A 15,239-nucleotide genomic window follows, 5' to 3' on the forward strand; every position below is an offset into this window, starting at 1 on the left:
GCCGGCTCCTCTGACCTTTAATAGCTTTAGCGCGTACAGATGTATTAGGGTTTTGTCAACTTTCTGTCCGCCTGACAATTTTAGGGCGAACGCCTGTCTATTCAAGCGGCGCGGACGAGACTAGGCCGTCGATTTTTGCGACCGTCCTGCCATTTCGGAGAGAGCTTTAGTTCTGCCAACTTTCCCTTGGACGCGCCGTTTATTAGGTCGTCCTTTCTGTTTAACGGAGTTGCTCGTTGTCCTTCCAAATTCTAGGTCATTTTTTCAAATTGTAACCATTCAGCTGAGTTAGGCGGAAAAGTTGAATTTACTATCTTACCCCCATAAATTTTTCCTATATATACAAGGGGTTTGACTTCATTTTGGCACTTTGGAACTTTACATTTTCTAGAGAGAAGTCAGAGCTTCTAGAGAGAGAAACTGTTTTTTCCTTTGAATCTTCAAGAGCTCCGCCACGCGTTTGAGTTTTCCGGTGACATAGGTTGAGTTTTCCGATCAATCTTCAAGGTTTCCAAGTTTTCAACACGTACAGAGGTAGGCCGCCTGTTTTTCTTTTCCTTGTCTTTTTATTTCTTTGTTTATTTAAAAGCTGGCTCAACACTCGGCTTCGTCCGTTTCTCCTCATGAGGCCGGCCGTTCGCCTGGGACTGAGGAGTCTAGAGTGGACGGAGACGAGTTGTCTCCTTCATGGAGTGGGTCCATTTCTAGTGTGTACCAACTCACATCCACCCATTCTTCTCTGTCCCTGCAGTCGAACATGGCACGGACGATGCAAACGCACGACCGTCATGCGGCCAGAAATCCAGACGGAAGTCTGGTGAACCCTAGGCCTCCTTACGACCCAAACAATGTTAATGCTGAGACCCCTTCTACCACTCCTACGACCGCTTCCACGGGTACTCACTGCTCGGCCGTGGAAGTAACTTCCTCATTTGAGGAGCGTCAAAGAACTCAAGGCGCTCCTTTAATGGGGGGAACGTCCGGGCAAACTCCGGGGTTGAGGTTCCCCCAATATGCCAGCTCGGTCATGGATGGGCCGAGTTGCTACTCTGTGAGGGGCCTCCTTCCTCTTCTCGAGCGGACGCTGATGCGTCCGTCCCCACTCCTTCAGAACTCTATCTTCGATATGGCAGGTCGGACAGACCAAGAACGGGGATTTCTCTTAACGAACCGTCTGACATGCCCCCTCGCACAGCTCCTCCTACTGGGAGTCAGGCGGCCAGTGCCAAAGATAAGGGCAAACGGCCACTTGAAGACACAATCTCCCCCCGGGGCGGCCATAGTTCTAGGAGCCGCAGCTCAGCGGAGGCAGCTGACCTTGATAGAGTGTTGTCCTCCGAGTTTGGGAGCGCTCCTCAACGAGAGGAAGGCGAAGCTGAAAATGTGGCCGAGGGTGGAGCGGCGGCCGCAGAGGGCGAAGAGGCAGCCGAGGAGGAGGTTGCCAACATTGACAACTTCAAGGATCCGTACGCCTGCATGGTGGAGAGCACGGCCTTGGGCTACCTGAACCACAACTTTGAGGAATACAAGGCATTCCTCCTCCTTGGGGAAGGATTTGAGATCCAGCCTCCAAGGAAGTCCCGCGCTTTGGCCGCCTGGGAAGAAGAGAGGCCGCGCCAAAGATCCTTCAGCGTCTACAGGGCGGCCTTAGACGTTGGACTGCGCTTCCCCCTCCATCCTTTCGTCCGCACAATCTTGGACGAGTATGATATTGCTCTCTTCCAGTTGATGCCAAACAGCTGGTTGAACATTTTTGGGTACCTGGTGACGTGCATCTGCAAGGGATTCGAGCCAGACTTTGCAGTTTTCTGTGAGATGCACTCACTGACTAGGCTGGACGCGGATACGGACGGCTGGCTCATCTTGAGCACCACTAGAGATTACATGGTGGTGATGGACCGCGTCTCCAAGTGGCGTGACTGGAAGCACCGATTCTAGACGCGCAACTCTTCGAAGTTCTTCGAGCTTTTGGAGCTCAAATTTCCACCAATTTTGCTCTAATTCTTGTTATCTTCCTCATTTTCGACCCTCTACAAGGACCTATGTAAGTTCTTCTTAATTTGTGCCTCAAATTTGCTTCAAAATTAATTTCATGAAAAACCCTTAAAAATCAATTTGGGGATTTTTGATTTTGAGGTTTTATGTTGAAATTCTTGCCATGATTTTACTTGTATATGTATGTATGTGTGTTTGTGAGAAATTTGAGACAAAAATTACATGATTTGATGGAGAATTGAGCAAATCACCATTTTTGGGTACTACTTTGTGAAATGATGTTCACGTTACTTCTCTGTACTTGAAATGGTGAAAAAATGGTGGTAAACCTTGTGAAATGATGTATTGATTCATATCTTGCATATGTACTACATTGTCATGGAGAACATAGTATCATGCGGCTAGGAGAACTGTAGTATTAGTTTGTCATGAAGAAACTAAATACCATAATTTTGCCAATTTTTAGCCTGGAGGTAAAAATTTAGCATATAATTCAATAAATAACGAACTGTAGTATTAGTTTGTCAAGGAGAAACTAAATACCATAATTTTGCCAATTTTTAGCCTGGAGGTAAAAATTTAGCATATAATTCAATAAATAACTAAATAACTTAGGAAATGATGCTAAGTATTTAGATTTTTATTTTTATAAATATGCAACTTGAATTAAATGTCTTAGGAAATGATGCTAAGCATTTAGATTTTTATAATAGCATGCCTAGACGACGAGATTGCGATCTTTCTACCCACGACCGGTGTCGGGCTTTTCGGGAGGATACTCCCACCGTTCCTGAGGGCATGGACGACGATGTCTTAGAGTCCGAGCCTCGGACTTCTACGAGTAGGGGTAGGTGGGTTCCACCTCCGTGGACTCCAGACCAGTTGGTTTTCAGCCGTGAAAACCATGTCTCCCATCGCCCACTCTCCGGCATAGTCGATGGCACGCTTCGCCACCATGGTTCCGGAGCCGACGATTTGATCCCTCGACTTCACCAGATCATTACGAGGGATCCTGCTACGAACGCCCTATGGGAATCGGCTGGCTTAGTAGATTTCTACACGGCGGTTGTAGGGTTTTGCAGCCCCCGGGGTTGTGGTGCGACGGTCGTTCGCGCATTGTTAGAGTATTTCTGGGATACTACCAACACTTTTCATTTTGGTTGGGGGGAGATGACGGTGACCCCCCTAGACTTCAGTATGATCAGCGGGCTGCGCTTCACCGACCGGGATGTAGCTCAGATATCTGATCTGTCTTAGGGATCGGCTGAGATAGCTGATTTGTTGGGTCCGATCGTTCAGCACATCAGGTCCCGACCGGTGTCTCGAGGTGGTCCTAGGAGCGGACGATCGGAGCTGGCTTCAGTTTTAGCTCGTGGCTTCGACATGGAGGATACGACGGCTGAGCGACAAGTGCGGATCTTCATCCTGATCCTGATCTCTATGACCCTTTCTCCCGATAGGAGTTCACGTGTACTCCTTTGCTACCTCCCTGCTCTGGTCAGGATCCATGAGATAGGATCCTATAGCTGGGCCAGCCTTGGATACGCTGATCTCCTCTTATCGCTACGTCATGGCTGTCGGCAGCTGAATGACGAGTCTCCCATCACCGTCTATGGTCTGTGGAGAGTCGTAGAGATGATGATCTTTTCCCTTTTTATTTGACTTTAACTTGTTCGACTCATGTGCTAAAGATTACTTTTCATCGCAGCTATGGTTCTGCGAGTACTTCCCTGGCTTGAGGTATCATTCATTTTTTCACTTCTACCATTTGTTTTATTTTGCATTGTTGACACCTTTTGATTTTGTATCTTTCAGGAGCGACGGAGGTCCCGCTCGCGCTCGAGGCCTAGAGGCTCGGACGAGGAGGAGCTTGGTCGTGGTAGACGATCTCCTGAGATTCGCCGGCGTTCTCATTCTCAGCAAGAGCCTCAGACTACTCAGCCATTTCAGGAGGCTCAGTGGCAGCAGCCTCAGTCTTCCCAGCGCTTTCCGGGCCAGAGTCAGGGGCAGCGACAGTTGTTTTCACAGCCTCCGCAGCCTGAGCTTGGGTCTGTTTTGACTCCCTTGGATCCTGGTTCATTTTCAGCTCCATTGTCCGGGATTCCTCCACCGGTGTCGGGCTTGTTCTCAATTCCGATGTATGGGACGATGCCTTCACCGACGATTCCAGTGTCTTTGGGCCAGTCTACACTGTTTTCCGGCTGGAGGGGTCCTGCCTTGAGCTTGACTACTGCTGGGGTTACAGGGACTAGTAGGGACACTACTCCCCGTACTCGGATGGTGGAGGGACTCTTCGGCTCACCGTTCCCATATGCGCAGGGTGGAGATGATACTGACTCTTGCTCTAGAGACTTTTGACCAAGGGTTTTTATTTGTACATACTATGATGACACTTGACATGTTTATTTATTACGACTCTTTGTACATTATTCATGGTTTATGTATTTATTATTGTGTGTTAGTGTGTGCTTGAAACTCCTTGTGTGTGATTGTGTATTTATTAACGACGCGACGAAAAAAAACATAAGTGGAGTAATGGAGGGCACCGACCTTCCCCAAAAGAAAAAGAAATAAAAAGACAAGCAAAATAAATTAAAATTACCTTCCCCAAAAGAAAAAGAAATAAAAATAAAATGATAAAGAAATAAAATAAATGAAATTACCTTCCCCAAGACAAAAAATAAAATGATAAAGAAATAAAATAAATGAAATTACCTTCCCCAAAATAAAAAGAAATAAAAAGACAAAAAAATAAATAAAGTGATAAAGAAATAAAATCTTAAAGTGATGAATAAATAAATAAATAAAATAAAGAGAATAATAATAACAAGAATATAGATAAAAAAAAGTGAGAATTTTATTAGAAATAAAACTCTCAGAAAAACTGAAAAATAGACGGTGAAGATAAAATACTATAAAAATCCGGATAGATACGGGAAAAGATGAAAAAAGAAAACGCGTGAAGTGACGTGACACGGCACTGTGTACCGTGTCACGGCAGAACTTGTCGTGTCACGGCAAAAGTTCCCGTGACACGGTGGAACTTTCCGTGTCACGGGACGCGTATTACTCAGCGGTGTGTTTTACGCGTATGAAAAGATAAATTCTGGGCAATTTCGAGCGCTTTTGCTATAAAATAAGACCAGTTTATTCATGATATGAATAATTACGAAACACAAAATAATTTATAATTTCATATTTCAATAATCATGTCTCAAAATTTTGATAATACATTGCGCGACTGGTCTTATTCTTTGACCAATGCTGAAAAAAGAGAGTTAGAATTATTTCATGTCAAGGGTTTGCTAGCCCTGCGACACGTAGCTATTGAACATGATTTTCTTAGGGCAGCATTAGATTATTGGAGTCCAGAAACACACTGTTTCAAATTTGATTATGATGAAATCTGTCCCTTGCCGGAGGAATTCGGCGCAATCTTTGGATTTCCTGCTAGAAATCTTATTGCCATGCCTGCCCTACGTGAATATTATTACCAAGATTTTGAACGCCATCTGAATCTAACAGATCCAGATTTGAATAGAATTGTTTGTGGTAATGAAGTAGACTTAGAAAAACTTGCTAATTTATATTTTAATCGCCCTATCTCTGAGTCTTATCATGTATATCGTAGAAGGGCATATATTTTTTGCATGTTTAGCAAGCTCTTATTTGCAAACGGTAGGGTAGGACATGCTTGTCTAGCGTCTGTGCTTGAACATGTCGAATCTGGAAGATCTCCTATGCCGACGTGCCTTGGAGAGACATTTCGTGGTCTTGACGAGGCAAAAGCTGACTGGAAAGCCATCAGGAAGGGCTCTCTGGTACTACTGCAGGTAAAAATACGCTCCGAGTAGCCCCCGTGACACAAAACAGGCACCGTGTCACGGTGGGTGTCTGCCGTGACACGGCAAAACCTGCCGTGTCACGGGAATCTGCTTGATAATATTTTTTTTTTGCTGCCGTGACATGGGAACTTCTCCCGTCAGACGGGATGAAATCCCGTGTCACGGGAATATTTTACACGTTTTTTTTTTCGACTGATTTTTTCTTTCTTTTTTTTTTTTTTTTACAGATTTGGTTGATGGAGCGTTTGGAACTATTCGAAGCCCCCGACGATGTTGAAAAATGTGGCCCTAACGACCTAGTCCGCAGGAAAAAGAATTACTCTACGAACATGTCGTATGAAGATTGGAAAAATTTCTTTGCAAAGAGAGAATTTTCCATTCGTTGGGTGGTGCCTTGGTGGAGGCTTACTAGGATGGTTGGCAAGAATGATACTCCATATTGTCGTGTTCCTAGTATCTCAAAACTGACCTTTTATTGTCCTTCTAGACTTATGCGGCAGTATGGACTTGAACAAGTAATTCCACGCTATAACGATAGTCCTCGTGAAGTATCGTTGCATGAAAGTAACGTTCACAAGTACGAGGCTTATTGGATTGGAAGACCTTTGTGGACCGTTTCTGCAAGTGACCAAGCTCCTCCTCCTTTATCTAGTGCATACAAGGCATGGTTGAACTCTAGAAGTAGGAGGGAACGATTCGGATCACGCAAGTCTGATGTGAAGAATCGTCTTGGAAATAAGAAAGCTCCTCCTAAAGATCGTCTAGGTCCGAGAACACAAGGGATTGAGTTTAAGACTCCTATAATGCCAAGAAAGAATAATTATGTGAAAGGGAAGGGTAAAGAAAAGATGGTCTATAGGGAGAAACAACCAAAAAAATTCAAGAAAGGTGAAAAGGGTGAAAGTTCGACTAGGGGTGTGACGGTTCGGGCTACGAAAGACACATTAATGGTGAAGGCCGACCTAATTGACCAAGAGAAGGATGTTCCTAAAGAGAAGAGAGATTAGATCAATAGTGCTTTGCTTTATGATTTATAATTTTTATTTAAAATAAGGCATATAATGCCAATACTTGTAGTCGCATTTGTTTTAATAATAATAGCACATTTATTTCAGCCTTAAAAATAAAAATTACAATGACTTTTATTTAGTATTTATTTATCCGAGTCAAGGAGTCGGACGCAATGGAAGAATGAAAATAAAAACCCGAACAATGAATCCGCAACGAATGTGCCACTAATAAAATAAAACGGAAAACCTGAAATTCCACCGTGTCACGGTGAAAAGGTCCCGTGACACGTTACAAATTCCCACGTCACGGCAATTTTTCCCTTTTTTTTTTCTTTTTCTCAGGGCCACCGTGTCATGGTGAACAGTACCGTGACACGGTGGGATGTCCCGTGTCGCGGCAATTTCCCTTCTTTTTTTTATTATTTTTTTTGCTCAGGCCCACCGTGTCACGGTGAACAGTACCGTGACACGGTGGGATGTCCCGTGTTGCGGCAATTTTTCTTTTTTTTTTTTTGTCGTGACGCAATGCTGAACTGACGCGCATATTTGATCAACAGAGGGAGGATTAAAGTGGTCGGGCCCCCTTGAGGGGTTGCCTACGTATCCTAAAAAGGAATCAGGCCAAACGTAGCTCTATTGGGTAATGAACCCATGCGACTAGGCATAGAATTTCTTGAGTTGATCCAAGTTGGTTAAATTATGGAAGCCGTTACCGTCCATGTCTACCAATTGTGCCGCTCCGCCAGACAGGATGGCTTTAACAATGTACGGGCCTGACCAGTTCGGTCTGAATTTTCCCCTTGGATCTAACACATTTTTACGAAATGCTTTAAGCACTAGGTCACCCTCTTTGATATTTCTGGTCTTGACTTTTTTATTAAAATGTCAATCCATATGCTGTTGGTAGGTTTGGACATGATGCAAAGCTGCCAAGCGTTTTTCATCAAGCAAGACCAGTTCATCGTATCTTGCTCTAATCCAGTCGACTTCATCTAGTTGTCTTTCCAATGCGATTCGAAGAGAAGGGATTTCGAGCTTGATTGGTTGTACAGCTTCAACTCCATAGACCAAAGAGAAAGGGGTAGCCCCCGTTGATGTACGAACAGAGGTTCGATAACCCTAAAGGGCGAAATGTAGCTTACTTGGCCAATCCTTGTAATTTTCTGTCATCTTTTCGATGATAGTTTTCACATTTTTGTTGGTCGATTCGACTGCTCCGTTTGTTTGTGGTCTGTAAGGTGATGATCGGTGATGCTTGATATGATATTTCTGTAATAATTCCGCGCATTCAGCTTGAAAATGTGTTCCATTATCACTGATCATCTCATGTGGTACCCCATAGCGGCATATGATATTTTTCTCAATTAATTGAGCTACGTGTTTTGCCGTCAGCTTGGCATATGAGGCAGCTTCGACCCATTTGGTGAAGTAGTCGATTGCTACGAGAATGAATTCATGCCCCCCCTTGTCCTGGTGGTGTTATTTTTCCAATGATGTCAATGCCCCAAGTGGAGAAAGGCCATGGAGAGGTATACGTGTAGAGAAGCGAAGGTGGAACATGCTGTAAGTTTGCGTAGACTTGACACTTCATACATTTCTTGACGTATTCGTGACAATCTCTCTCCATAGTAGTCCAATAGTAACCTTGTCGTTGAATCTTTTGGACTAACATCTTTGCATTCATGTGTGTTCCACATATACCAGCATGAAGGTTTTCCATGGTTTTATGTGCTTCTTTCTTGGCTATGCATAAGAGATTTCTTCCCATTGCAGTTCTCTTGTGGAGTTCTCCTCTGATGAGCACATACTGTGAGGCCAGGAGCCTCAAAGCACGGCGTGCCCTTTTATCAGTATTAGGAGGGTATTCTCCTCTTTAAGGATGTCTGTATACCATGGCTCTTCATCTTCTTCTTGTGGTTCTTGTTCATCGTCAAGTGCATGAACATAAGCCGGCTCATATCTTCTTTCTATGGTCAGTGGCATTCTGATTGTATCAGTTGGAATTCGCACCATTGATGCTAATTTAGCTAGTGCGTCGGCGAATTGGTTTTCTTCTCTTGGCAAATACGTATACTCCACTTCATCTAGTTGCTTCGTGAGAGTTTCTAAATGAGCTTGATACGTAGCGAGACTTTCACTTCTCACTTTCCATCTCTTGGAGATTTGGTTAATGATTAGTGAAGAATCACCGTAGATTCTGAGTTTCTTAATTCCCAAGGCGACAGCTGTTTCTAACCCCAAAATGCATGTTTCATATTTTGCGGCATTGTTGGTGACATCAAAGTCGAGCTTCATGGAAATTGGGATGTGCTCTTCATTGGGTGATACGAACAAGACTCCTACGCCACATCCCTTTTGGTTTTAAGCTCCATCGAAATAGAGCGTCCAGCTATCATCTTCGGTCATCAGTAAATCTTCGTCAGGGAAATCGTACTCATCTTCTTCTTTTTCAGCTTCTTCTAGCGGAAAGTCTGCTAAGAAGTCAGAAACTGCAGAACCTTTGATGGCTTTTTGTGGCACAAATCTCAAGTCAAACTGAGCAAGATTGACTATCCATCTAGATAATCTGCCGTTGAGTGTTGCTTTTTCGAACAAGTATTTGAGAGGATCCATCTTGGACACGACATGCACTGTATGAGTGAGCATGTAATGTCTTAGTTTCTGTGCGGCCCATACAAGTGCGAGACACAACTTCTCAAGTGGTGTGTATCGCGTCTCATATCCTTGAAGTTTCTTGCTCAAGTAATAGATTGCATTCTCCTTGCTTTCGATCTCTTGTGCTAGCATTGCCCCCATCGTTTCTCTTGTGACCGTAAGGTAGAGTCGAAGAGGAAAGTCAGGTATTGCTGGCGCTAGCACGGGTGGGTTTGCCAAATACTCTTTGATTTTGTCGAAAGCCTTTTGGCAATTATCATCCCATGTGACTGGGACATTCTTCTTAAGCTTCTTGAATATAGGTTCACATATCGCTGTGAGCTTTGATATGAACCTACTTATATACTGCAACCTTCCAATGAAACCTCGAATCTCCTTTTCATTTTTGGGTGGTGGCATGGCCATGATCGCCTTTACTTTTGTAGGATCTATTTCAATCCCTCGAGAACTGATCACGTATCCAAGTAATTTGCCTGACGTGACTCCGAATGCACATTTTGCTGGATTTAATCTCATGTTGTACTTGCGGAGTCTTTCAAAGAACTTGCGAAGTGCAACAATATGACCTGGGCGATCTTTAGACCTAACGATCATATCATCGACATATACCTCCACCTCTTTGTGCATCATGTCATGTAACAATGATGTAGCTGCTCTTTGGTAGGTGGCACCCGCGTTTTTCAACCCGAATGGCATTACCGTATAGCAATATGTACCCCATTGCGTGATGAATGTGGTTTTCTCCATGTCTTCTTCAGCCATCAATACCTTATTATATCCGGCGTAACCATCCATGAATGACAAGAGTGCATGGTTTGTTGTATTATCGACCAGAATGTCAATGTGAGGTAGAGGGAACCCATCTTTTGGGCTTGCTTTATTGAGATCCCTGTAATCAACACACATTCTGACCCTTCCATCCTTCTTTAGGACTGGAACCACATTTGCTATCCATTCCGGATACTTGGATACTCTGATGAAACCTGCGGCCAACTGCTTCCTGATTTCTTCTTTGATTTTGAGAGCCACATCCGGTTTCATACGGCACAGCTTTTGTTTGACAGGCTTCATACCTGGAATGAGTGGTATCGTATGCTGAGCTATATCCCTGTCAATTCCTGGCATATCTTGGTATGACCAAGAAAATACATCAACAAATTCACTAAGCAAGTTAATTAGCTCCTTGCGTTCATCTTGACTTAGTGTTAATCCAATTTTTACTTCTTTAACGGTCGTATCATTGGAAATGTTAACTGTTTCTGTATCTTCAATAACTGCTGTTTTATTTTCATGTTCTTCCATTGCTTTTATTATTTCTTTGTCATTTTTATCATTAGCAAAGCAATATTGATCAGGGCTAGGGGAATGGCACGCATCGTAAGCAAAGGTACTCATTTTATTGAATTCATTGGCTAATACATCAAGAGAGGCAAGGTCGGCTGCGACCTCACCAGAATTATTAGGACTAGAAAGAGAGGACTCAACAAGAGACTCAGGGTTGAACTCTATAGCAGAAAGAGGGTCGGCCTCAGACTCTAAGGACTCGTCTACAGACTTAGACTCAAACTCGGACTCGGACCCAGACGACTCAGATTCATCAAACATAGGACCCTCGCCAGCGGTTATTTCCAACTTCTCTCCACTCGGCGTAGTGATCCTCAATGTCTTGCGCCATCCCCTTGAAATGTTATCAACTTGGACGATTAACTCGGAGGGGTCAAAATCCTTGTTCGCTATGACAGCTTGAACGAACTCGAAGTTATCACTGTGGACCGGCTTGGACTCATTTTTCTCCATTCCAAAAAGAAGGTTGATTCCCAGATCATCAGAGTTTAGGCTAGCTGGCTTCTCAGCTGTGGAGAGCTCCTCGTCTTCATCAACGAAGTCACAATCGAGGAACACCTCAAATCTTGGTTCACGGATCCTATCATGGACGAATGGCTCAGGGAATTCATAGCATGGGAAGTCTTCCCCTTCTTTGATGTACTGGCCATTGAGGGTGAACGGATATGGATCCATGGCCATTTCCTTCTTCGTGATTCGAGCATTATTGCGAGCCTTCATCTTCAATGCAGCTCGTTTCAGATCTTCTTTTGTTGGCTTGAATCCCAAGCCAAAAGTATCCTTCTTGAGTGCACCAGGATGGCCCCAAGATTCAGCCATTTTCTTCTTGAGTCCAAGGGTCATTCTAGGGAAATGACCTTGCTTCTTCAGAATGGCATTGATACTGGTGTTTGAATAGGGATCGAAGACGAGATGACACTTTTCTTCTTCTTCGATCACGAGAATATCATCTAGTGAAAACCCCCAAAGATCTTCATCTTCTCCGTCATGTTCAACATGGACGATAGGAGTATCAATAACTTGAATGCGCATAGGAGAAGCATCGATAGTAATCGGAACCCCTCCAACTATGGCTTTCACTTTCTGGTGAAGCGATGATGGAATCGCCTTTAGCTCATGAAGCCAAGGGCGTCCTAACAACAGATTGAAAGAGGCCTTAATGTCCACCACCTGAAATTTGGTGCGACGTTCAATGGCCCCAGTAGTTATATTCAGTATGATAGTACCCATGGCTTGACGGCGAGTATTATCATAAGCGCAAATCCCTTGAGTGGAGGGAGTCAATTCTTCATTCTTTATGCCCAACTTCTTTGCAGTACGGAGTGGGCACACATTGATTGCAGAGCCGTTATCAACCAGGCTCATGGGAACATTCATCTGCCTACACACCACAGTGAGGTGTAAGGCCTTATTATGTTGGTCCCCTTCCAGGGGTAGATCCTTATCAGAAAACGAAATCAGATTGCTAGTACTTGGCAGCTCAGTAGTGAGAAAGTTGACCAATCCTTGAGGAGTCATGTCATCATCAACTCCTATTTTCACCAGAGCATTCATCATAGCCTTCCGATGCTCGTGGGAAGTGGCCAAAAGCTTCCATACATTCATCTCCACCTTGGTCTTTTGCAGTTGTTTGACCACATCGTTGTTCACAAGGTCGATGGGATCAACTATCGGATGTGATTGTGGTGGAGGTGGAGGTGGGTTAGGTTGTTGTAACCGTCCACTTCTGGTGAGGACCTTGACCTCAAAGTCCCCCCAAACATCTTTACTGGTGCCAAGAGATGAACATGCTATATCCTTGAGATAGACGTCTTCATCATCACTATCCCAGATCCCATTCACTTCTTCAGTACTTGAGATAAATACAATTTCCGGAAGAGGTTCATTTACAGGTCGAATGATTATTGACGGATCAAAGGAGACTTCATCTCCCATGATAGCCAAAGCATCAGAAAGAGGACCTGTTTGAATGTTAGGCTTCTTGCCCCTTGAGGGACAGGAAGTTGATTAGCATCGATCAGGTCTTGGATTGCATCTTTCAGCCTCCAACACTTCTCAGTGTTATGACCCTTGCCTTGATGAAACTTGCAATAAGCATTGGGGTCATAGCTAGCGGTCCTATTCTCAGGTCGAGGTTCTGGAAATGGTCCGATTGGCATAATCAGTCCCTGACCATGCAAACGGTCATAAGCAGCATCATAAGTCATTCCCAAAGGCGTATAAACCCTACTTTGCCTTTGGAATCTTTGAGGAGGAGCATTAAGGGCCAGCACATCATTGATGTTGATATTGTTGGTAGCATTATTGGGCTTAGAAGACGAAGAAGAAGGAGTGTCGTTCTTCTTGTTTTTCCAAGTGCTGTTGTTATTGTTGCTACCAACAGACTTCATCAGTTCATCTTCGATATTGATTCCAATATCGTATACAGCTTCAAAGGTACTCAGAGGCAGAAACTTCAAGTGTTGCTTGTACTTATGAGTCAGATTGGCAATGAACAAGCGAACCATTTCCTTCTCCTTGGGAGGATCCACCAGGAGCGCAGCTGTTTCTCTCCACCTGCTTAGGTAAGTGGTGAAGCCTTCATTCTCTTTCTGTTTGAGAATGGAGAGTTCACGTTCAGAAGTCTTAGCTTGGATGTTACACTTGTAACGATTCATAAAGCTTTCAGCAACATCCTCCCAAGTCGCGACATGCTTGGATTCCAAAGAATAGAACCACTGTTGACAGGCATGCTCTAAGGAAAGAAGGAACACCGTAGGGAAGAGTGTCACATCTACTCCCTTAAGAGCCATAGTTGCGGAAAAAGCCTTCAAGTGGAAAAGCGGATTATCAGTAGGCTTGAATTTGGGGATGTCAGCGGTGGAAAACTTCTCAAGAAGCTTCTCTCTTATGGACGAAGAGGTGACAGGCTGTTCCACATAAGTGAACTCTTCAGAAATCTTGCTCATCTGTTCCTTTATCTTGTCCATTGCGGCAGTAGTGACATTGTTTTGATTGTCTTGTTCTACAGTGCTGACTCTAGTGGTGAGTGTCTGCATCATGTCAGACAATCTTTCAATTGTCCTGTTGAGGTTCTCAATGTCTTCCTTAGTGGCCATTGGTTGAAAGTAGACTGAAGATGAATCTTGTGGAGATGATTGAGGTGGTTTCCTTGTACGCCTCTTTGGTATAAGAGGTTGTTGAGGTATGGACTCGAACCGTAACAATCTACCCCTGCTTCATGACCAAGTGCTGTGACACCGAAACAAAACACCTTTAATGACCAAACTTAACCTTGACCCATCCGGAAAAAAAAAATTTATTAAAAATCTATAATTTTGAAATTCTACTTGTTTTTTTTTAAAAAAAAAACATATGGGAGGATACCATCCGACTTACTCCGAAAAAAAACGACACAAAAAAAAACAAGTCTTCCCTAAAATACGGTCAAAAGGTGGTGCGCGACTTAAAAAAAAGTGTGTGAACATAATGTGTGAGTGATTAAGTGAGGTTAAAGATGCGTGTTTTGACCGTATAGCTAGACACGACACAAAACTGGACACAACATTCGCACAAAAATCGAAAAAAAGACTGGCAGGACACTTTCCTGGGCACCGTGTCACGGTACAGATTGTCGTGACACGGTGCAGTCTACCGTCAGACGGCAGACAGCCCCGTGTCACGGCATTGTTCACCGTGGCACGGCAGAAAATGCTGTGACACGGTGTGCAGTTCCAGGTCAGTTTTGAAATTTTTCCAGATTTTAACCGATTTTAGGTCCGTACTAATTACTATGTGAGAATAAAAACCCTTGGTCATGGGTTAAACAAAAGAGCAAACACATAAAGGTTAGCACCAAACAACCACATAGCATTTAGGCACGATGATGTAAAAAAAGTTCGCAACCTAGAGTCAAGATCTATGTTCAACTATTGGTCAAGCTTTGGGTGTCAAAAGGGTACCATGGTTAAGAGTTTGGACGCGTTAGCAAGGCAGCCTCCCTTGAGGGTGTATGCCAACGGGCGGCTCCGCGAGTTCGTGATCAAATCGAACTTGACTCCATGGTTTGGGAGGATTTAATAACTCGGATGAACCCTTATTGCCATGAGCGTTTTTGGGTTGATAGAGCTTAAATCCCCCGGGGCTAAGACGTATGTAGAACACATACGTTTTTTCAGAAAAATCGAAGGAAGTCGACTGTGAGGAAAGAAAATAAACCACCGGACTGATTTTAGGACTGCCGTGACACGGCAAAAATTCTCGTGTCACGGTACTGTGCACCGTCAGACGGTGCACAGTACCGTGACACGGCAGATTTTGCCGTGGCACGACAGTCAGAAAATCTGACTGGTGCCCTGTTTTCCTTCGCGCGCAACCAAGTTATCCAATTTTTCCTACGGGACAGACCTGA

The sequence above is a fragment of the Chenopodium album genome, chromosome 9 (assembly GCF_948465745.1).
Source record: "Chenopodium album chromosome 9, dcCheAlbu1.1, whole genome shotgun sequence".
Classification (NCBI taxonomy): Eukaryota; Viridiplantae; Streptophyta; class Magnoliopsida; order Caryophyllales; family Amaranthaceae; genus Chenopodium; species Chenopodium album.